The sequence below is a fragment of the Halichoerus grypus genome, chromosome 10, assembly GCF_964656455.1.
Source record: "Halichoerus grypus chromosome 10, mHalGry1.hap1.1, whole genome shotgun sequence".
NCBI lineage: Eukaryota > Metazoa > Chordata > Mammalia > Carnivora > Phocidae > Halichoerus > Halichoerus grypus.
This window is the reverse complement of record NC_135721.1, coordinates 46,621,151-46,643,681: the sequence shown is the minus strand read 5'-3', so window position 1 is coordinate 46,643,681 and position 22,531 is coordinate 46,621,151. Positions and strand designations below refer to the sequence as shown.

Genomic DNA, 22,531 nt, shown 5'->3' with positions numbered 1-22,531 from the left:
TCAGTGCTGTCTTGGCCATAGTAGGTGGGAAGGCTCTTGAGAGAGCCTGACATGAGTCTCCTGAAAACCTGGGGATACATGTGATCATAAAGATTGATGCTGATGTCTACTTCTGACCTAAATGTCTTGGAAGGAAAGATCTCTGAGTATCTCAAAGAGCGGGACTTGAACAGATGGTTGTGCACTGTGCCCAGCCCCTGTGGCTCTCAGAGGGTGGTGTAGAGGATCTCAGCACTTCCAGTGGGTCATGTGAAAGAAGCTGGAACTTAGAGAAGGGGCTTGACACACGGGACGGTCTGCATGGCTGCTCAGGGGAGCACTGGTAGTCTCAATCCCAGCGCAGATTTGTGGGTGAGTACCTCTGGCAGGATTGGGGGATGATGTAACTGTCCTCCTCTAAAAACATCCCCAAGGAAGGAGGAAACTGGGTGATACTGGATGTCATTCACAAGAAAAACATCCACATCCATTCGGGGCCCCCACATCACCTTGGGTTACCAGCAGTAGATGTGACGAGAGGGAAGCCAGCACCATCCTGCACTGTCCTATGTGACACAAGACCAGTCCGTTCTCTCCTATTTCTTTCTGCTCACTTCCCCTTTCTGTTTCTTAGCAAGGGAGTGAAAGGGTGCCATGAACAGTCACATCCTCCTCCCCACCTCAGCCACATGCCTACCCTGCACTAGAGGACAGGAAGCATTTTGGAACAAATAGGAGGCTAAAGTTTTAAAATGAATTGAACATGTTCAATAACTGAATATAATTGGAAATGTATGGAATCCAAGACATCATAAAAAAATAGAAAAGGGGATCTAGCATAGAGTCAGAGAAATTTATGACTTAAATAAAATTTATATTTATATCCCCCCAAATGGAGACTTCTAACCAAATCAGGAGTATTTTCCCTTCCCTCCTTTTCACCTCCCTCCCACCCTCCCTCCCCCTACCTCTCTCTCTCTTTTATCTATCTTTAGTTATCTATTTATCTATCTTCTATCTATCATCTCTCTCTCATCTCTCGTCTGTCTGTCTCATGGCATCCCTGCTTCTGAAAACTGATAGTCAGAGGTGGCAAACCACATACCATACAAGAATTTCCATTTCCACTAGTGATTGAATGACAGAAACTTTGCTTTCCATTTATGATTTTTTCTGTAGACATTTGTTGAAGAACAAAAGGAAAAATGACCATATACTATTCTCATTATATCGCTTTTTAAAAGACATCCTTAAAGTTCAAGGCAACACATGATTCTTCGGCTGTGTTAGCCTCCAGTAGCCCCATTGTTAGGTTTGCAAGGTAGCTCTGACTTCAGGATGGCTGTTTTTCAGCATTGCTTCAACATGGCGTTCAGTATGAAAGCTTTCCAAGTGTGTCCTCTTAATGAGACAGCCCAGACAGGCGGCCAAGGCCATGGGTAAAGAACTCTTTGTCTGGATGAAAATGGTATCTGTGAGGTGTTGTGTAATGTCATGATCCACATGGAATTAAGGCCATGAAAGATTACACACACCTTAGGAGGTACTTTTCCTGCTACCTTAAAATATTACACTTTATGTAAGAAAGATCCTGAACTTTTTAACAAGCTTCACTCATTAATGACTCAGGTTGCATTGATATCCCAGGTCTCTTTAACCCCTAAATTACATTTGTCAAATAGAAACAACTTAGCCTTTTAGGGTCTCAGTTTCCTAATTTTTTAAAAAAATAAATGCTGGGATTAGGTCAGATGATCTATCAGAACTTTCAAATTCTAAAGTCTGTGATTATTTGAAACAGCTAGTTATGGGAGCAGCAGGGACGCTTCACTTCGGGACCAGCTGCATGATGAGCCTGTTATACCAATAGGACACCAGCGTAGCAGCAACAGAGTCCAAAAGACTCACAGGCTGGGTGGTTTCCTTGTAGATTTTGGTCATCAATTCTCAAACAAGAAATCACAGAAAACTCGTCTCATCGTCTTCACAGTTGGAGAGAATTATTGTACTACCCAAATTAGGCCAAGGACTGAGCCACAGTGGGGACTGAACTGCCTCCTTAAAAGCTGCAGTCTCTCCAAGTCAGGGTAAAGGGCATCATCAAGGGAAACCTGCGTCAAGGCTAATGAGGACCTTACTGAAAGCAGCCATGGGAATACTTCAGAAAAACTGCCTTCCTGCCAGTGCCCGAATCTAAACTCCACCGTTCTCCAGGAAAATAGACTTTACTTGTGCCTCCTCCCTGCTGCCAGCCCACTAACTTAATTCAGAGGGAAGCAGAGCTGGTGCTGGCTGTGCCTGTCCCACCCACCTGTCCCCTTTCACCTTCAGGGCAGCATGGCGGGACTCGCTGCAGACCAATAGAGAGAAGCACGGAACTCCGTGCGTGCCCTGAACAGCTCCTTGCTGACCACTGACTTCAGGCGCAGGTCGCTGTTGTTTGGTTGGTTGTGTTTCCTCAGTGATTCCACACTAGACTGGAAACTCCATGATGGTAGCCAGTGTATTACATTTTTGTCCCCCCCCCCCGCCACTATATACACTTAGTGTCTAGCACTGCCCCTGAATCATCACTGAAACCTAAGAAGTATTTGTTGGGTGAATGAATGGTCTTCTCTAGATTCTCAGGAAGTATTTTATTAACCTGGGAGGTCTTCTCCGTATCATTTTTTTTTTTCATTGAACGAGTATTGATTGAGCACTCTTGCAGGCCCGGCACTGGTTTGCATGTTGTGTACATAGCAATAAACAAAACTGACAAATCCATGTCCTGCTCGTATTCTAGTGGTGAGAAAGTTCTTTTTCAACAGATAAAAATTGGATACGGTTAAGGCATAAACGGGATGTTTTTGATATGGTGAAATGATTGCCACAGTCAAGCTAATTAACATATCTGCTACCTCACATGGTTGCCGTGTGTGTGTTTGTGGTGAGAACATTTGAGATTGACTCTCAGCGAATTTCAAGTGTGTAACACCTGTGGAAATGGGGCAGAAGGGCATTCTAGTCATGAGCTAAGAGAAGAATGTGGGGGAAAGGTTAAATACCATTGCAGTGCATTGGGTAATCTGTTAGTTACTTGAGAATATGCATGATGGGGAGTTGTGGGCATCAGGACTTTGAGAGTTAGGGTGGGAGCAGACCACGGGGACTCTCTGCCAGGCTAAGGAGCACAACCTTTATACTGTGGGTGGTCAGTAGTAGCACAAAGTCAGTAACAGTGTAGGCAGAAGAGGGGCCCTCATCAGTAGTGTATTGAAAAAGATTTACTTTGGGATATTGCACAGGATGGACCAAGGTTGGAGAATTTGAGGGCAGGAAATATATCAAAGAGGACACTGCAGACACTTGATGTGACAGTGACCGAGAACTAACCCAAGGCAATGGGACTGCAAAGGAGAAGATAGACAGGAGAGCTATTATGAAGAAAGCTGGCTGCATTGGGTGATGGAGAAGGAGACATTCTAGGTGGAAGGCAATTTGGATTCAGCATGAAGTGCTGGTTAAAGGGACTGGCTGATAAGCCAGGATTAGGAATTCCTGAGATAAGATTAGATAAACCTAAATTCAGGTTTAGAGATGTTGAGTTTGATGTGCCATAGACATCCAAAAATATTGATAGCTAGGAGGTAGTTAAAAATGTAGATCTGGAGGTAAAAAAAAAAAAAGAGGCTACATACATGGTTAAAAGGGTCAGGGAAGTGACATAAATAAATGATAAAGGATGGAAATATATAACATAGAAATGCATGAACTAGAGATTTTTTTAATACAGAAAATGAAAACTACAAATAGAACAACATAATTATTTATGATCTTTCATAATTTGTTACTTCTTTGATTTGGAACTCAAACCCTTATAGCTTATTTTAACTGAACGAAGATATGAATGTTAGCCTTGCATTTAAAAAAAATTTTTTTTTTATTTGAAAGAGAGAGAATGAGAGAGAGAGAGCACATGAGAGGGGAGAGGGTCAGAGGGAGAAGCAGACTCCCTGCTGAGCAGGGAGCCCGATGCAGGACTCGATCCTGGGACTCCAGGATCATGACCTGAGCCGAAGGCAGTCGCTTAACCAACTGAGCCACCCAGGTGCCCCTACTCTTGCATTTTAAAAATAAACATTTATTTATTTATCTGAGAGAGAGAGAGAGAGCAGGAGTGAGCGAGGGGAGGGGCAGTGGGAGAGAATCTTCAAGCAGACTCCCCACTGAGTGCAGAGCCTGACTTGGGGCTGGATCTCACGACCCGAGATCACGACCTGACCCAAAACAAGAGTCTGACTCTCAACCCACTGAGGCACCCAGGTGCCCTTAGTCTTGCATTTTGAATTTCAGTGTTCAATAGTATTCAACCATAATGTTTTTAAGTGGGGGCAGTGTTTACATTTTATTCATTTTCATAATTTGAAAATAACTGATATAGGTAATTCTGAATATGGATAGTATTTTAGCACAGTTGTTTTTGTATTTAGTACAACTTTATCTGAGGTACATGTGGAATTCTTATATTTTAATATCGTCGTATTTGGTTTCTAGTCCTTGGTTGCACTCTACTTTAGTATCTTCTGTTTGGTTCTTCCTTCAAAGAGGAAGGCTAACTGCAAAATGTTTGGTCATTTTTATAAAACGTAAAGTCAGATGATAGTTTTTGGAATTCAGTCCTCAATTCCACAAGTTCAAGAGTGTAGTTGAGGCAATACTTTCATTCCTAGAAACCAGTTTCAGGGTAGGAAGGTGACCTAGTTATTATTCCTTGCCCAAGGCCTTCCCAATGCCACGATTTTTCTAGAAGTGAATGGAATCATACATTTTTGTATAAGTACGTATGAACACCATTCAAAGAAATATTCAGGGTTTAGGTGGGTTGTGAATGTCTACCCAAAAGAGCAAACCTGATCCAGTTTTGACTGGTAAACTAGTCTGGGGGTTTTTCTTGGATAACACAAAGCAAGTAAAGTTTTTTTGAATAGTTTAAAAAATATCCTCAGCTCCGTATCACCACTAACCCAGCTCCTTTCCAACAGACAGTGTCTAATTCATCAAGCCAACTACTGGGTTGTCTGAGATTCACACAGTCTGTGTAGTAATGGCTACTTTGACAATGAATTTCATTTTTAACTTTTAGCACAGAGATCTCTCTGGTGAATGATGCAATGTTCTATAACCTAGGAACATGTTGCTATCTTGAATTAAACTTTATAGCACTGACCATTATAGGCCCACTGTCTGTAGTCTTGACTACTAATTTTGAATTTGTCCAACATGACCATTTTCCTAACATACACAAAAAATCATTTCCTGATGTTATTCCTATCATGGGCATTCTGCCCAAAAGTCCTTTGGTCACATCAAAATTCCTTTTGACATCATGAATAAATATAGCTAACTGTGTGGTGTTATTTATATCTGTGCTTTCATCAGCTGCAATAGAAAATGCCACAAAAGATTTAACTTTTTCATGCACTGTGTCCTATAAATGCTTAGCCAAATCTACAATACATTGAGCTATAATATTTCTGGCTGGACGTATTTTTGCAATTGATTATTTCTGCTTAATGCACATAATTTGAGGCATTCCCTAGACACTTTTTCTTTTTTTTAATAAGCTCACCACCTGCAAGAGGTTTTAAAGCCTGAGGAAATTTTCACTTATTACATAGTGGCATTGTACTATAGCAATGCTTATTTTACTTACCTTGAAAAGTTTAGAAATTTCAGTTCTTTCTTTGAAGTTCATTGATTTTTCATCACTCACCTTTTCTGTATACTGATCATAGTTTGCATTATGGTTTGCCTAATCGTAACATACTAAGTCATATTCTCCTAACACCCACTTTCTTTGCTCAGTGAATACATTATATACCTATTTTTCTTGAAATATTCCCATTGGCTTGTCTCTCCTTGCCCATTTTATTTTATTTATTTATTTATTTTTAAAGATTTTATTTATTTATTTGAGAGAGAGAGAGTGAGAGAGAGAGCCCAAGAGGGGGTAGGGTCAGAGGGAGAAGCAGACTCCCTGCTGAGCAGGGAGCCCGACGTGGGACTCAATCCCAGGACTCCAGGATCATGACCTGAGCTGAAGGCAGTCGCTTAACCAACTGAGCCACCCAGGCACCCTCTCCTTGCCCATTTTAGATAGTGACATGAGTATCAAGAAAAGCTGTTTACTATGCAAACCAACAGAATGGCTAGTAATGATAATGCATCATTGCATAATGATGAATAGCCACTTCATTCTGTCCTGCTTCTGGCTCAATAGGGACTAGTAGGGACTGTGGTAAACTAGATCTGGAATTCCCATATACAGGGGATTCCAAGCTTATATAATATACGTTGTTATCTTTCAGTTATTGATTTCTTCATTATTTGCATTTTGGTTAGAGAATGTCAGCCATGTGATACCAATCCTTTAAAATGTAATGAGACTTACTTTATGTGTGGTGCAAATATTTGGGAAGTTTTTGTAAGTATTCTGTATGTGCTTTAAAATGATATGTGCTTCAAAATATCCTGCAGGTATGGGGGCAGCATTCTATGTAAGCTCATATGTCAAGCTTGCTAATGTACAAGTTTCCATGTGCTACTGATTCTTGTCTGCTTGATCTATTGGTTCCAGAATGATGTGTTAAAATCTCTCATCTCACTGTGAACTTGTCTATTTCTGCTTATGGTTCTGTCAGTTTTTGCTTTATATCTTCTGTTTTGATACTGTGTAATTAGGTGCATATATTTAAAACTAACCAATTAAAAGTCTTATCACAACCTTCCCTTATTTCTTGCAATGCTTTGTACCTAATACTTGCTTTGTTTCTCATTAGTATACCCGTACCAGTTTGTTTTGGGTAGTATTTGCAGACATATCTTTGACTTTCAACATTCCTGTGACTTTATATATTAGATCTATCCCTTGTAAATGGCATATAGTGGGATAAATATAAAACCTGGTGCTTGTTGCTCATACTGGGAATTCACATTGCTATTTTATAATGATGAATTTGAGATTGTGCTCTCTCTCCCTCTCTCTCAATTTTTACTTTTTAATTTGAAGTGATTTCAGAATCATAGAAAAGTTTCAAGAACGTACAACACTGCATACCCTTCACTCAGATTCTACTTTTCTTAACATTTGACCACATTTGCTTTATCATTCTCTCTCTCTGTCTGTCTAGCTTTCTCTGTATTTTCTGTATCATTTAAGAATAAGACACAGATATGATGCCCCATTAACTTTAAATTGTTGAATGTATATTTTTCTAAAACAAGGCTACTCTCGTACATAACAGCAGTAAATTTGTCAGAATCAGGAAATTAACATTGGTACAGTACGACCACCTTACCCTCAACCTCCATTCAAATTTCTTTCCACTATCCCAGTGTTGTCACTTATAGCAACAATCAAAGAAAGAATCAAACAAACATATTTGACCTGCTTCTTTTTTTTCCTCTTTTCTTTCCGGTCCAGCATTGAATCTGGGATCCTGTATGGGATTTAGTTGTCAAGTTGCCTTAGTCTCCTTCACTTTGGAACAATTTCTCAGTCCTTCCTTGGCTTTCATGACTTAATACTTTTAAACTGTAGAGCCCAGTTAATTTCATGACATATTTGTTAAATATTTCCTCATGATCCAATTCAGGTTTTGTGGTTTTGGCAGAAATATCACAGACTTGTTACTCTATTCAAATCCAAGGTTGATTTGTCTCATGGCAGCTGATGTTCATTTTTATCACTTGGCTAAAAGGGTGTCTGCCAGATGTCATCACTGTAAGGTCAATTTAAATTTACTTATTAAGTACCACAATTAATACATATTTCTTGGAGAGCTACTTCCAGATTATGAAAATATCAAACTTCACCCACTGGTTTTAGCATCCATTGATGGGTCTGCTTCTTAATTTGTTATTTTCTTGAAGGCTGAGGAGTAGGAAAAAAATGGAACAATTAGGATCTAAGTGAATTTCTTGTTTTTCTCTTTGATAAATGGATGGGTATAGAGTTTGTTGTTCTCTCGAATATGGTTTCATCCTGTGGACCACCTACCTTTGGAGTCACTTCAGACATTTGTTAACTCTGCCCCACCTGAGATCTACTGAATCAGAATCTGAATGTTGAGAGATGGAGATTGTAATTTTTCACAGGTTCCTAGATGGTTTCTAATTATAGAGAAAACTCTAATAAGAGAGTCAAGTGACCCTTGGTTTAAGAATTTGCCTAATGCTAGCAAATTGTGTACAACAGATATAGAGGTTGCATTTAATGCAGTAGGTTAAAGAATATTGCATCGGATATGCCATTGAGACAGGATGAATTTATTCCATTTAGGATGCTCACGTTCTGTCCCCAAATAGATGAATGTGCAGCAGACCATTTAAGCAGAAAGCTGTTCTTCTCTACATAATCCAACAAATGAAGTGGAAAAAAAAAAAAAGAAAAAAAGAAAGAAAGATACTTTCTCTGTAGTTCTAAGGTCTCCACCCACAGTCTAAACTTTGTATTTTGCTTGGTGACTATCAAAGCACATGGCATTTCAGTCCTATCTGGTTTATTCAAGCCTCCCATCTTCAGCTCCTTATTTCCTCTGCTTTCTAGTAGCAAACACACTATTATCCATCGAGTTGCTAGGTTCTTTGTCTCTTGAAAACCTCAGCTGCTGTGCATCATGAAAGAAAATTCTATTTTTGTGTATAACACCTTTTCAGTGGCTGTTTTACCTTGGAAAATTTATCTGAGCCGCAGTCCCAGACCTGTTACTTCTGGCCACCTTTATTAAGTTGCTGGTATGAATTGGCATCCCATGAACTTTTCACAATTATAGTCCTATTTCAAATCTCCCCCCAAGTGCCATAACTTTGCCCAAGTGGATTTATTAAGTACTCTTTAATCAGCTCAAACCTAAATCTCGTGAGTAAAATGCAGTCTGGGCTTCCTCAGTTAATATTAATACCTTTTTCATGCAAGCTTTTCTGTAATTCAACCATAGGATATTTCTTTGCAAGGAAATTGCCTACCAAAAATGGTCACTCATAGTTATTCCTGGTTTTAAGTGGATTGGAGGGGTTTTCAATTTATTTAATATGACAGACACATAGTTTAGAATTATTTTTCACTTGAAGACTATTCTTCATAATTCTGAATAGAAATGTTGTCATCTTAAATCAAAACATAAAAGATGGAGGTATAAGGGAAACCACCTGCGAATAAGAACTTTGAACACAGGAAAAAAAACCCAACAACCCTGCCATTTCTTGAGTCTTAAAGAACAGAATGATGAAACAGTAAAAGTAGTTTGGTTAAAACATTTGTATGCAGTCCTGAGTATTTATTAATACATTAACAGGTTATCTTTTATTCATTCCTTTACTGCTTACCAAAAACTGATTTTACATACACATCATGTTATTTTGACAAGCTGATTTTTACAGATGTAAACGGGTGCTCTGGAAGGCTAAATAACCTTTGCTAATATTAGAAACAGCCACGCCAGTCTAACTTTAAAATTATGCCTCTCCTTTTCCACCATCTTGTTCATTATGATTCCCATCACATTAGGTACAGAAATTATGGTCCTTGGTGAAGTCAAATATTGGCATAAATCTGAACCCATTAGGTTAAAGTGACAGAAAATTTAAATTTTCTTAATTTCAAACAAAAAAGAGTTATTGCTAGATTTTCCTTTGCCTCAAAAACAAAAGATGATTTTTTGCAAATGAAACATTTTTTTCCCCATTTCTTGCAGAGGAGATTGTGATTAGGAAATTATATTTCTTAGAAGGATTTGTAAGCTTAAAAACTCCATGGGCTTCAAGTTGTACTGACAAACTTAAGTGCTTATTGGTTTTTTCCTACGAATAAGAGCAATGCTAGCAAAACCAAATAAATAAAGTAAAAAGGTTTTCAATGTCCCATTATTTGGAGGCATTGGCAGTTTGTACACCCTGGCGGTATATTTGAGCAGGCATATGTGTGCCTTCCACCTGTGCACCCAGATACCTGTTTTCTCCCCTCCCTTCCTGGCCCCTTCTGTCGCCTTCCCTCCCATTCACTTTTCTTCTGTCTCTCGCTCTGTGTTCTATTTCTAGTTTTTTCACTTGACACTTAGAAATCAATACCCACCTATAGTCAGTGTGCATTGTGCCCACTCCAAATTCCTCCATCTCCTTTCAAGATGCATATATATTTAGTCACTTTGCCAGGCCTTGGCAAATGAAAAATAATCATGTTTCAGTTTCAACAAAAATTCTGATTCACTCGACATTTAATTTACTAATTACGTTGGAACTTTCCAAGATAAACTAAAAAAAAAAAAAAAAAATCACCTTTTCACTTTGAGGATTGAAATCCTCTCAAACAAAATACATTTGTATTATTGAGAAAGAAGCTATAATATGAAAGAAAAACCAGTTTTTAGTTGTTCATTCTTGTATTTTATTTTTGTAATATGTGCTTTGCTTTCTCAATTTGTAAAAGCAATTCAATATATTATTTAAAATTATAAAAAAGTTTATTGAATAAAATAAAAATTTACCTGCCATTCTATGAATGTGAAAATTATACTTTTATTTAAGGTTTATTTCCTTCTAGTTAGTTCCCAGGGACCTCTCAGAGTTGTCATCTAAAAAAATCAAGGGATTCTTCCTTGTTGCCCTTCCTCAACTCAATTGGATTGTGTCTCCTATTATATGGTATCATAATTCTCTGTGCTTCTCATTCATAGCACATAAACACTTTAGGTGTAGTGGATTATTTATTATCCACCTCCACTTGAGGCACAGACTCTGTCTTAGTTCTTTGCTTTGATGGCCCAGCTCTTAGCAAAAGGAACAAATTAATACAAACATACAAAATTTTGAATGATACTGTATTAGTTTTATAACCTGTTTAAAAATTAACATGTGCAATTTCCCTTGTTATTATTTTCTGAAACTATATATATATGTGTGTCTGTGTTTTATGTGTATCTGTATGTATAACTATAGGTAGATATAAATGTAGATATTTTCCATTTTATGTATTCAAACATAGTAACTTTTTCCTTGATAGATTCTACCTACATTGTTACACGTTGTAAAGACTTATATATATGTTTACCAATATTTTCCCCAATATTTTATGGGTTTTTTATTTATATTTAAACATTAACTCTCCTAGAATTGTTTTTTTTTTCTTTTAACTTCTTGTTATGAAAATGTAGAAAATAATGTAAGGAGCTCTTATGTGCATTATAATGAGATTTGCACTTACAAATTTAGGGTCAATCCTGTTTCATTTATATCCCTCCCCACTCCTTTCTTCTTGATTATTTTGAGGTGAATCCCAGATGTCATCTCATTCTTCTGTAAATATTTCTTTAGGTATCTTGAGAAGGCCTCTTCAAAAGGATATAACCACAATACTATTGCGGTAACTAAAACAATGAACATTTATTCCTTAGAGTATTAATTTTTTATGTACTGAATGAAGTAGTGGGTCTCTACCATTTTCCCTCTGGGTTCTTATTGTCTGTCTCATAAGCAATTTTTGAACAATCCATGGTTTTCAGTGTAGTTCTTTCTTCTTGAGGAACCTCGGCAGAGGGGACCGCCTTTCTTTGTCTTTCTGTCTGTCTGGCCCCTGGGGCTCATGTAGTTGGCTATACTAGTTCTCCACCTTCTTCCTGCTGATTCCTGCAGTCTTTCAGTTGGCAAGGATAGTGTGACAAATCTGGGGCCTTCAAGCTTCTTTTGGATGCTGCTCATAAGGTGTTACCTACTAGACAGCATGGAGTTGAATTCCAAGTTGAGCCACGCCTTCCCCTCTCACTGTCAATGTTCTTCTCAGTGCACAGCCTTCCAAACTGGGAACGTTTGATTTGGATCTTGCAGTGTCCTTGGCAGCTTGTTCCATACTGCAGAGCTTTCTCAGGAGGAGGAGCTCCAGTGTGCATCTCACTGATTGTCTTCAATGTTTCCTCTGCATGTATTTTTCAGAGTTTTCTGTTTGGGGCTGCATTTTTTCTTTCCTTCTATATCAGATGTAGACTTTTGCCCGGATGAATGTTCTGCTGTCCATTTATTTTAATAGAAACTTGGCATGGGGGGCTGGATATCTGAAACTACATGATGTTACGGGAAGCCCCCTATGAACTTTTTTGGGAGAAAATACCTTAAGGATTATTTCTGAAGAGGCAAAAGCTGGTAATTGTCCAATAATTCAAGAAGCTTGAAGCCTTTACTTATCATGTTAAGAAACACATTTGGCAACTTGGTAATAACAGCTAAAATAGCACTCTGAGATCGGGTAATGACTTACATTAATAAATGAAATGCCAGCTCTTTTCAACATAAAATATTGACTTCTTTTTTTTGTTGTTGTTCTTGTTCTGTCCCATAAAACCGTTTTTCATCTGGCCTTGGATTCAGATTCTTTGCAAGTCAAGGTACATCCATATACTCTGGCCTCTGACTCCACAGAGGCGACTGTGACTTGTGAGAAAGAGAACACACTTAGAATCGGAAAGACTTGGTTTTATTTTCTCATCCTCTCTGTCCTAGAGCATGTCACTTCACATCCTTCAAGTTTGGGGTCATTAACTGTAAGATGGCTTAATAATTGTTTCACTCACAGGATGGTGGTGAAGATGAAGAGATGGAATAAATATAAAAGTTTGAAACATATACTAATATTAGTTCCTCTTATGAGGGCGTGTTTTGCAAATTAAGATGGTTGGTGATAGCTGGTCCTCATTGTAAGATGTAAGATCCATGGAAAGGAGAATTTGAATGTCCACTAATCTTTTTCTTTTTTTTTTTTTTAAGATTTTATTTATTTATTTGACACAGAGAGAGAGAGAGAGAGAGTACAAGCAGGGGGAGCGGCAGGCAGAGGGAGAGGGAGAAGCAGGCTTCCCGCTGAGCAGGGACCCAACATGGGGCCTGATTCCAGGACCCTGGGATCATGACCTGAGCTGAAGGCAGACGCTTAATTACTGAGCCACCCAGGTGCCCCTCCACTAATCTTTTTCTGTGGGAACCACTGGCCTACTTAGTTTTGGAACTCACTTGCCGTTCACAAACTCTTTGATTCTATAACCTAGAGGAATTGTAAAGCTAGCGCGATTCTTGTGCGGTTTTCTCAGGTTAGTTGTTCGTTGCTACAGCACTGTCTTTCTGAGGCGTGAAGCAGACTATTTAGTACGCTGGGCTCCCTGGGAAAGCGACTGAGGAGAGATTTGCATGCAACGTATAGAGGCTGCTTTTAGGCAACAGGCTTGAGCATTGGAAATCTGAGTGAGGGAAAAGGGCCCACAGCAACGGACAATGGACAGAGAGAATGCAAACAGGGAATGCAGACAGGCTCATGAAGCAACCTACCTCCAAATAACCCTAGGCTCTAACTGATCAGTTACAACCAGGCACAGTTCCTAAGATTACCAAAGAAGGGAAAACGCCATACTCCCTCACTCTGCCCTATCACTGTGGCCCCTCCTTACTGCCTTGTCGCCCACAGTCTCTCCTCTGCTGTCCTGCCCACCGCTCCCTGAGTATTCAATAAACTTCTCTCTCTTTTGTTCTGTCTTGGGTGAATTCTTTCACCACCTACATCACTGGCCCCCACCCAGTTGGGACGCCCCACAGAATGTTTATTGGAGAGTGCTTGTTGTGACAATGTCCTGAGGGGTGGAGGAAGTAGTTTGGGTGGGGGAGATGTTCAGCTGAGATGTTCAGCCTCACAACAGAGGCTTCAGTCAATCCCACCAGGAACCTTGGAATTTGTGTGGCCCTTCTGAATTGTTCTGCCCTAAAGCAAGGGAGCTTGACCTCAGTATTTTCCCCCTTCACCACCAAGGGCTGCCTTAGGGGAGAGGGCATGACCTTAGTGGAGGTGGTGCTCTTTGGCCAAGGGCTGAGCTCTTGAGTTGTCAGCCATTAATACTCCCAGCAGCTGGGGGCTTGAATACCTCCAACCTGAAAGAAGATCTGTCTGTACAATGAACATCGTTCACTACAACTGTCTTTATCTTGGAAACACTAGTCTGCTACTGGGAGTCTCAATTTATCTTCACAAATTGCATTTTCATTTGTTTTCTGTAGCTAAATCCCCTAGCATCTAGCATTTATATAAGCTCGGGCAAAATAAATTCACATGTCTGAGCCTTAGTTTCCACATATAAAGTATATTATTCTCACTGTTTTTTTGTGAGGATTAAGTGAGATTCCATTCATGTTATAGATAAGGCAAGTTGCAAATCAAGTGCATCATGGTATCTTGTGGGAATGAAAGTCTTGAGACATGACTTTTGGGTTCTGGGACATGAGAAATTATAATGTCTGGTTATAAAACATTCTAATCTGATTGCTAGGTCAGAATGGTAGAAAGGCTCCTTTTTGTTTGGGTTTGAATAACTTCAAAGGAATGCCCAGCTTCCAGAGGACACATTTTAGGAATTAGACTGGATTTGGAATTTGAGTAAAAGAAAAAAATCACTGCGTGGCTTAAACAATGGCTTGGTGTAATTGATACTCCTATTCCTGCTTTTTGATCAGCAATGAGAAGTAGAGGGGGTGCCAGAAATCTAGGGGGCAAGATGGGTATTATTATTTATACTGCTTCAACTCAGTCTCTGATTATGGTAAACCCTTTGAATTCTTTGAAGGAAGATTAGTGGCTGTTAAAGATCAACACCTACATAAGAACCTCCTCTTAAGAGTTCAAAGTACCGGGGCACCTGGATGGCTCAGTCGTTAAGCGTCTGACTTCGGCTCAGGTCATGATTCCAGGGTCCTGGGATCGAGCCCCGCATCGGGCTCCCTGCTCATCGGGGAGTCTGCTTCTCCCTCTCCCACTCCTCCTGCTTATGTTGTCTCTCTGTCAAATAAATAAAATCTTCAAAAAAAAAAAAGAGTTCAAAGTACCAAATGGCCACACCACCTCTATGCATTGTAGTCATCTTGTCTCAACTGGAAGACATGAAAGCAATTCTTTTTTTTTTTTTTTAAAAAGATTTTATTTATTTATTTGAGAGAGAGAATGAGATAGAGAGAGCATGAGAGGGGGGAGGGTCAGAGGGAGAAGCAGACTCCCTGCTGAACAGGGAGCCCGATGCGGGACTCGATCCCGGGACTCCAGGATCATGACCTGAGCGAAGGCAGTCGCTTAAGCAACTGAGTCACCCAGGTGCCCGACATGAAAGCAATTCTTGATTGTTGCTTTTATTTTTATTTTTTTAAAAAGATTTTATTTATTTATTTATTTATTTATTTGAGAGAGCGAGCACGACCCAGCAGGGGGAGGGACAGAAGGAGAGGGAGAAGGAAAGACTCTCAAGCAGACTCTGCGCTGAGTGCAGAGCCCGACTTGGGGCTCAATCCCACAACCTTGAGATCATGACCTGTGCTGAAACCAAGAGTCAGAAGCTTAACCGACTGAGCCACCCAGGTGCCCTGATTGTTGCTTTTAGATCTTGACCTTAAGTTATAACACAATCTCATGTGTATGGGTTGTGCTAATATCCTGTGATAAAAAAAAGCAACTAGCTTATACTGAATTAAGTAGTTTTCTAGAAGAACTTTTTTTGAATGGGAAGGTTATCCAAGAGGAGTTCTCTTAACTGGGCTGAAGGATCTTATAAATCCATTCAATTATATTTATAGGCCTTAATTCCTCCTCTCTGAGGTCATAAGGGCCAAGGTCAGCCACATCCCTGGGTGCTACCAACAGATGGCCTTGTACCTTCAGCACTGGCCAGCTACTGGCATTGAAAATACCAAAGTTTTCTATTGTTTTTTGGGGGGCTAAATAGAGTTCTTTGTTATAATGTAAATACCCTCGAGATAAGAGTACAAAAAATGCTTTTCCATTAATAACCATGGTATAAATCTGTTAATTTTTTTCAATCAGAAAACTAGCTTGCAGCAAGTTTTAAAAATAGAGAAAAAACATAGAGGAGAGCAAAATACAAGCTGCTTGAGCCTCCCCTTTCTAAAATATAATTTTGAAACGTTCAAAAATTCGTGTATCATTGTGAAAAGAACATTGTATTAGAATTTAGAGGCCTGAGTTCTAGAAGAATCTCTGTGAATTTTGGCAAAAGTACTTATTCTTTCCATGTCTATATTTCTTGTGTTAAAATTCAGGACTTTGGACTAGACCAGGACTCAGCAAATTTTTCCTGTAAAGGCCAGATAGTAAATATTTTAGGCTTTGGGGGCCAGACTGTCCCTGACGCAACTACCCAACTCCTGTAGCTAGAAGGTAGTGGTAGATAATAGGTAAATGAATGGGTGTGGCTGTGTTCCAGTAAAACTGTGTTTACGAAAACCTGCAACTGGCTGGATTTGACCCAGGGTCTGTGCACTAGACAACAGTTTCTAAACTTGAGGGATTATTAGAATTCCTGAACGTATCAGGTATTTGTCGCCTGGCATCACATATATTGTGAATAGAGTCCCAGCCAAAAATCTCAGTTGCATACAACAAAAAAGTTTTTATTTATCATGTACCTGTGACTCCACTGAGTTGGTCCTGCTGGGCTTGCTGACGTGTGTCCAGCTCAGCTGGGGTTAGCTCTGCCTCCTGCTGCAGATATGTGGGTCGGTTGGGACCTTCTGGGATGGTTCTCTTCCATATATAATCATTCTGCAGTTATTCTAAAGCTACCACCGAAGCTTTCTCTGTATCATTGGTGCAGACACAAGAGTGCAGTGTGAATGAACATGGGAGGCTTCTTAAAGGCCTAGGTTTGAAATTGGCACAATGACAATGTTACTTCTGTCCACATGTCATGGTCCAAAGCAAGTCATAGGGACCGGCGCAAGTGAAAGGGTGGAGAAGTATAGTCTACCCGTGATGAGGTCATGGCAGGAGTGTGGATAGAGGGTCATTCGACCCATCAAACTGGGGATTTTATTTTTATTTTTTTTTACATCACATTTTTGGGCCCCATGCCAGAGGTTCTGAATCAGCCGGTCCCCAGCTGAGTTTAGAAATATGTAGGCGCTTAGCCATCTTGATGATCAGTCATTGCAGAGAACCACTCCATTAGAAAGCATTAGATGCTTTCTCAGGCCACTTGCAACTCCATTTCATTTGATTCTATGAAATGAAGAATTTCTATTTTTTTTTTTTTAAAGTGCACTTTGTTCTCAAAAAGTTTTAAAATTTGATAGCCAGGGTCTGCAGCTGCTTGGTATTTCGGGGTCACAAAGCAGGCTGACCACGTCCTTGATGGAAACTCTGTTCGCCCCCACACAGAGCTCTGACCTGCTTTTTTCTCACCCGCTCCTCCACCTCCTCCCCAGAACCCTCCTGGTGGGGCCGGCTCATCAGGCACTCGTGGAGGCAAGATGGTGATAGCCATCAGTCGGCACAGCTGGACTAAAACCAACTCATTTCACACTGCAGTGGCTGGTAATCAAACGGTACTACATGCTTTATTAATTTGTAATCACCCTTCCCCCCCGCCCTTCCCTTTTCTTTTCCTCATAGGTCACTTAAAAATTCCTTGATTGTGCAACAGTGGGGAATAATCTTTCTCTAAAAGAGGTGGCACTTTCATTATACAAGTGCTAAACTCAGCATCTTGGGGGCATTTCTCATGAATATTAAATGCTGCATTTTAAAATTTATATTTGGGGTGATTTTTCTTTCCTCGTTTGAAAGAAGCTTTTAATTGTGGCATAATGGCTGGCCTGTCACCATCAGTATCTGTGGGTCAATAGTGTATTAGCAGGTAGCAGTGTTAGGTCTCTGTTAAGTCACGGCTGTGGTTAGCAGGAACATGGATGCCCGGAGAAGCTCTTCCGTGAAAGCTGATGTCAGCATGTCATTGCCAACCACAGAAGAATTATATTCATCATTTGGCTCGCTAAAATAACATGAATTTCTTTTAAAAGTCCATACATTTAAATTGCCAGCATATGATTTATGCAACACCAGAATTTGTCAGCTGGTTTAAGCCTACAGAGACTTATGTAGGCAGTGGGTGGGAAGAAAATGCACGATGCAGAACGCAGAAGTACTTTTTTTATGTTAGATATTACTCATTTTTATTAATACATTACATTTATATAGAAACGTTCTTTCACTTACCATGAAGCTTCTTAAAAAACGTATTTAATGAATTCTACTAATATAACCCAGAGTAGTTGGGCATCACCCCCTACAGGTGGCTAGAGGTAGGACATTTATTGTGTTGATGCTATTTTTTTTTTAAGTGACAAGTAAAACGATATTCATATCGTCTACAGTATTTCTTTCAGTTGGTTTGTGAATGGTTCCACTTTGGGGAAAAAGAATCCACAAAAGACCCAAACTGTCAGGAATCATTTAAAAGACAAGAAGCAAGTAATAGAGGGCAGTGATCTTACAAGGGTCAGCAGACTTTTTTTTTTTTTTTTTTACAAAGGGCCAAGGTGTAATATTTTCACCTTTGTGGGCTCTATGATCTCTGTTGCACTATTCAGCCCTGCCACTGTAGCATGAAAGCGGCCGCAGACAACACATAAACAAATGATGATGGCTATGGTTTTGTTTCGGGAGGCACATTAATACTCAGAGACTTGAGTTTGTATTTGCCAGCAATTTATTTAACACAGGTTCACTGTAGGAATTTCATAGGCCAATAGCATATTGGAAAATGTTTCTTTTTTTTTTTTTTTTTAAAGATTTTATTTATTTATTTGACAGAGAGAGTGAGAGAGTACAAGCAGGGAGGAGTAGTAGAGGGAGAGAGAGAAGCAGGCCTCCCGCTGAGCAGGGAGCCCGATGCGGGGCTCGATCCCAGGACTCTGAGATCATGACCTGAGCCGAAGGCAGACGCTTAACCATCTGAGCCACCCAGGCGCCCCGGAAAATGTTTCTTTATAAGCAAAAAGAAATAACAAACTCCAAACCAATGACAGATTAATCACACTATTGTTCCTGGCAAAGGAAGATGAAAGGAGTAAAGTCTAAAGTCTAAAGGAGTAAAGTTGAGGTGTAGCATTATGTGAGGCGGTCCTCGGGAGAGATGGCTTGGCCGGCCCAGAGCTGATGTCTAGCTGCCATTGCAAAAGTACAAGTCCCCTGTTACCAGAGCACGTTGCTAGGGAACGATGGCACTGGTGTTGACAGGCAAGAGGATCTTTCTTGGGGCTGCTTTTTGGCTTTCATTACTGCCCATAAAAGAGTTGCCTTTACCTCAGCGGGATCTAATTGTCCCAAGGTTCAGAGAGCTATTTAGATCAGCAAAGTGTCACCCTGCTCAGATGGAACACTCTTGGGTACTCCTCACACACTCTCAGTATTTATAGTCAAATGTCCCCTTGCCATAGTTGCTTCTTCATATGTTTTTATTGATAAGCCCCAGCCAGGCCCCTCAGCAGCTGAGCTGAGACTTATCAATGACAACAGATGAGATGACAATATCCTGTCACACTTACTTCACTCTTAATCAAAACAACTTGACTCTTAAGAACAATTTCATTTTTTGTCATACACAAGTGGATTTGAAATCATATCAAACCAATATACAACAGCTACAGTCCAATAAAATTTTATTTACAAAAATAGGCAGTGAGAAACACCAATTAAAAGACAGAGATTACCGGAGACCCAATCATATATTGTCTATAAGAAACCTACTTTAAATATAAATACACAGATGAATGAAAAGTTAACGGGCTAGAGAAAGATATATTGAGCTAACACTAATCAAAAGAAAATGGGAATAGCGATATTAATTTCAAACAAAGCAGAGTTCAGAACAAGAAATATTATCAGGGATTAGGAGGGCCATTACATAATTATAAAGAGGCCAGTTCTCCAAGAATACATAATAATCCTTAATGCATACATGTCTAACAATAGAGCATCAAAATATATGATGCAGAAACTGACAGAACAGTAAGGAGCGGTCGACAGGTCCACTATTATAGTTGGAGACTTCAACACCCCTCTATCAGTAATTGACAGATCCAGGCGGCAGAAATTCAGTAAGGACATAGTTGAACTGAACAGCACCATCAATCAGCTAGATCTAATTGACACTTACAGATTATTTTGTCCAACAACAGCAAAATACACATTTTTTTCTCAAGTTCGCTTGGAACATTCACCATGATAGACCCCATCCTGGGCCATGAAACACACTTTAACACATTTAAAAGAATAGAAATCATACAAAGTATGTTCTCAGACCATAGTGGAATTATATTAGAAATCAAAAACAGATAGTTGGAAAATGCCAAAATATTTGGAGATTAAACCACACACTTCTAAATAATGGGTCAAAGAAATCTCAAGAGAAATTTAAAAATATTTTGAATTAAATTAAAATGAAAATACAGTTTCTTAAAATTTGTGAGATGCAGTAAAAGCATTTATTCCTCCAAAATATTGAATGCCAAGCATTTTCTTCTGTTGCACTGGGTATCTACAGTTCTCTAGAAGACATCTTCATATTCCTTTCTCTTCTAGATAATCCCTTCTTGCATTAATTTTCTATAAATTACTATAGCCTTGGTGGCTTAAAATAACACAATTTATTACAGTTCTGGAGGCCGGAACTCCAAAATCAGTTTCACTAGACTGAAATCAGGGTATCAGCAGGGTTGACTGCTCTGGAGACTCTGAGGGGAGGACCTGTTTCCTTGCCTTTTTCATTTCTAGTGGCTGCCTATATTTCTTGGTGTGTGGCCCCTTCTTCCATCTTCAAAGCACATGATCCACTCCCTGCCTCTGTCATCACATTGCCTTCTCCTCTGACTCTGGTTGCTCCTGCATTCCTCTTACAAGGATACTTGGGATGTCATTTAAGGCCCATCCAGATAATCCAGGGTATCTCCCCATTTCAAGATCCTTAACTCAATCACATCTGCAAAGTCCATTCACCATGGATGGTAACATTCACAGGCTCTGGACATTAAGATGTGAACACTTCTGGGGGACATTATTCAGCCTCCCCCACTATTCATCTTCCACATCTTGGTTTCTATGTCTTTTCCCCAGAGGGGAAGACTTGACCTTCCAATCTCTAGGTGCTCCCTCACATTGCCTCCTTCAGCAAACCCTCTCTTTTTATTTCATCTCAAATACTTTTTGGTTTAACACCTGCCTCCTTCACCAGACTTTAAGCCAAAAGAGGTCAGAGAACATGTCTGTTTTCTTTATCATTGTTGAATAAATGAGCTGGTGATGTAGGGATGCATTTTTGCGTTTGCCACCAAAGGGCACAACTTGGTTTCCTTAAGCAACTTGAATTTATGATAATGACATTTGAAGTAACATTTTCTTTTTTTTATTGTTCATTTTTCCCAGTGTGCTTTCTTTCACAATAGGCTGAGGGAAAGCATTTTTAGGAGGTTTTTCTTTCTGGCAAGAGAAAAAAACCCAAAACACCCCAAACTAAAAGCCCTGTAAGCATATAAGTTAGTTATCAAGTGTTTTCACATTTACTGTGCTCTGTCCTCTTCTCAAAAAAAAAAAGAAACTATAATATCTGCACAACAATCCTTACCAATTATGGGTTTTTTGCATTTGCATTTTTATGGAAGTACATTTAACATACAATAAAATGTGTAAGTATTAAGTATTTACCATTCACATTTTAATTAACAACTGAATGCTTGAAAGCTAGGTCTTTGGCAGGTCTGTAAAAACAAAAATAAATGACCTTCAATTTTTAATTACTTTTTTATGGCTTTAAGCATTATACCTGTTTATGGTAAAAAATATGGAATAGAAAGAACCCAAATAGGAAAACAAAAATTGTGAAGAATGTCACTACCCAGCAATCATTAGTTTTAATCCTGAGTGGTCAGGCATCATTCTTGGTCCCTTCTATGAGCTCTCTCCTCACTATTCTCAGGCAGGTCTATCCAGTCCCAGGTGTAAATACTGTTTATATGTCAGTGATCCTCAAATCTATTATCTCCTGTCTTTTACCTCTCCCTGGCCTATGGAGCACTTGACATCTCTGCTTGAATGTCCAGTGAACATCTCAAATGTAACATTGGCTGAAATAGAACCCTTGACTTTTGCTCCTTCTCATTGTCCTTCCCAGTAATGTATCACCATGCACTTATTGTCTCAGTCCAAAAATTTAGGTTGTGTCAATGAAAAGTGATGATGCCAAAAGATCACAAAAGTAACTTAAATTAGTGCAGAACTCTTTTTAAACTAGTTAGAATTTAACACCCAGGGAAATAGCTAAATTATACAGAAGAAGTTAGTGTCTGGTAAAGGTCAGAGGGTAGAGGGAAAGAGGGTTTTGTAGTGATGGTGAATATGTCAAGTAGCTAAACATTTGAGAAAGGTGTAGGTTCTCCAGCTCTCTGTCTCCTTCTCTTTTTTTGTCTCCCACTCTTCCAAGTTTAAATTCTCCAAAACTGTGAAACTGAATGATTCTACCAATTGTTACTCAGTATAGGGCATCTTTTGAGAAGAGCATTCACACCAGCCTTTATAGGGACAAGCCAGTCTAGATCTTTGGGCTTTGGGTCAAATATCTCTAAGCTGGGCCTACTCCATGGGTATGTGACATGTGTAGTCACATGCGGTCCCATGCTTAGAAGGGCCCCAGGCTTAGAAGGGCTC

The 22,531-nt window shown here is 39.5% G+C and overlaps 1 long non-coding RNA gene across 1 annotated transcript in view; it reads right to left on the bottom strand.

Annotated features, from left to right (window-relative positions):
- LOC118540308 (uncharacterized) overlaps positions 1-16,500 on the bottom strand; it is a 34,571-nt gene extending 18,071 nt beyond the window's left edge. Inside the window, exon 1 of the long non-coding RNA XR_004919570.1 lies at positions 16,459-16,500. This is a non-coding gene — a long non-coding RNA (uncharacterized LOC118540308). The remainder of the gene's footprint in view (positions 1-16,458) is intronic.
- Positions 16,501-22,531: the final 6,031 nt, after the last annotated feature.